Source organism: Colobus angolensis, unplaced genomic scaffold (assembly GCF_000951035.1).
Source record: "Colobus angolensis palliatus isolate OR3802 unplaced genomic scaffold, Cang.pa_1.0 Scaffold24, whole genome shotgun sequence".
In the NCBI taxonomy this organism is placed as follows: domain Eukaryota; kingdom Metazoa; phylum Chordata; class Mammalia; order Primates; family Cercopithecidae; genus Colobus; species Colobus angolensis.
The window spans coordinates 2,753,920-2,756,566 of NW_012115599.1; positions in this window are offsets into that span (position 1 = coordinate 2,753,920).

Below are 2,647 nucleotides of genomic sequence, written 5' to 3' on the forward strand. Positions count from 1 at the left end.
GTGTTAGCCAGGATGGTCTCGATCTCCTGACCTCGTGATCCACCCGCCTCAGCCTCCCAAAGTGCTGGGATTACAGGCTTGAGCCACCGCGCCCAGCCATTTTTTTTTTCTTTTTAAAAGTGACTGCCCTAGAGTTAGTAACATACATTTACAACATATTCAAGTCTACTTTCTTTCTCTTCTAGTTCTTCTGCTTTACTGAGTATAACTGACAAAAAAATTGTTGATATATTCAAGGTGTACAGTGTGATGTTTTGACATAGGTATGTATTGTGAAATGACTGCCACAGTCCAGCTAACATATCCATTATGTCACATAGTTACCTGTGTGTGTATGTGTTTGTGTGTGATGAGAATACTTAAGAACTACTCTCTCAGCAAATTTCATGTACATAGTACATTATAACCTATAGTCACCATGCTGTACATTAGGTCCCAGAACTTGTTCATCAACTGGAAATTTGTACCGTTTGACCAACATCTTTCCATTTCCCCCATTCTTAGCCCCGGTGACCAGCTTTCTATTCTCTGTTTCTATACTTCAAGTCCGCTTTCAATTAATACTATACAATTCACAGGTGGTATAGTAATAACAAAATGTTTCTAATTTCTCCCTCTGTCCCTGGTATCATTGGTGTCATTTTACTCATATGTTAACTATAATCCTCAAATTGTTGCTATTATTATTTTGAACAAATTGTTATCTGCTAGATCAATTAAAAATAAGAAAAATTCACTTATCTTATTCCTTCTTTGACGCTCTTCTTTTTATGTAGATCCGAGTTTCTAGCCTAAGAATTTCCTTTAATATTTCTTGCAAGGCAGGCCTAGTGATCACAAATTCCCTCAATTTTTGTATGTCTGAGAAAGTCTTTTATTCCCCTTCGCTTTTGAAGGATATAAGATTCCGTGTGTGTGTTCTCTCATCAGCAAATATTTCAATCCACTCTCCTCTTGTTGGCATGGTTTCTGAGAAGTTGGATTTAATTTTTATATTTGCTCCTACATAGGTAAGGTATTTTCCCCTTTGGCCTCTTTCCAGATTTTTTTCATTATCTTTGATTTTCTGAAGTTTGAATATGATGTGCCTAGGTGCAGGTTTTGAGGGGGCTTTGGGTTGTTTTGTTTGTTTTGTGAGGAGTGGTTTTTTACATTTATCCTATCTGGGCTTCCTGGATCTGTGGTTTGGTGTATAGCATGAATTTGGGGAAGTTCCAGTCATTGCTTCAAATATTGCTTCTGTTTCTTTCTCTCTCCTCTTTTTGGTATTCCCATTATGTGATGGTTACACCTTTTGTAGCTATCCCATAGTTCTTGGATATTCTGGTCCTTTTTTTTCAGCCTTTTTTTCTCTTTTCAGTTTTGGAAATTTCTTTTCTTTTTTTTGCTTTCATCGTTGTGTCTTTGTTATATGTGTATCTTAATTTTTTAATTGAGAAAAATTATATATATTTATGGTGTGCAACCTGATGTTCTGATATATGTATACATTTTGAAACTTTTTTTTTTTTTTTCTGAGACAGTGTCTCCCTCTGTCACCCAGGCTGGAGTGCAAGTGGTACAATCTCAGCTCACTGCAGCTTCCACCTCCTGGGCTCAAGTAATCCTTCCACTTCAGCCTATTAAGCAACTGGGACTACAAGCACATGCCACCACACTTGGCTAGTTTTTTTAAGTTTTTTTGTAGCGATGAAGCCTCACTATATTGCCTTTTTTTAAGTGAATCAAGCTAGTTAACGTATTTATCACCTTACATACTTAGCATTTTTTGTGAGAACATTTAAAATCTCTTGACTATTTTCAGTTATACATGATTAACTATGGCCACCATGCTGTACAACAGATCTCCAAAATTTACTCCTATCTAACTGAAACTTCATACTTTTAGACCAACATCTCCCTCTTGCCCCTACCTTGTTCAGTCCCTGGTATTCTACTCTGCTTCTATGGGTTCAGCCTTTCTAGAGTCCTTGTATAAGTGAGAGCATGCAGAATTTTTCTTTCTTTGCCTGGCTTATCTCACTTAGTATAACATTCTCCAGATTCATCCATGTTGTCACAAATGACAGAATTTCCTTCTTTTTTTAAGGCTGAGTAGTATTCCACTCTGTGTGTGTGTGTGTGTGTGTGTGTGTGTGTATGTGTGTGTGTGTGTGTGTGTGTAACATCCATTCATGCACTGATGGACACTTAGGTTGATTCTGTATCTTGGCTATTATGAATGATGCTTCAACAAATATGGGAGTGCAGATATCTCTTGGACATACTGATTTCATTTCCTTTGGAAATATACCCAAGTATATATACTCAAGTGAAATTGCTGGATCATATGTGCCATGGTTTAGATATGGTTTGTTTGACACTGCCAAGTCTCATGTTGAAATTTGATCCCCAGTGTTGGAGGTGGGACCTGGTGGGAGGTGTTTGAGTCATTGGATCCCTAAGGAATGACTTGGTGCTATTCTCAAGGTAATGTATGAGTTCTCACTCTATTAGTTACCGTGAGAACTGATTGTTAAAAAGAGCCTAGTGCCTGTCTCCTCTCTCTTGCTTTCTCTCTCACCATGTGATCTCTGCACATGCCTGCTTCCATTTGCTTTCCACCATAAGTGGAAGCAGTTTAATGTAGATGCCAGTACTGTGTCTT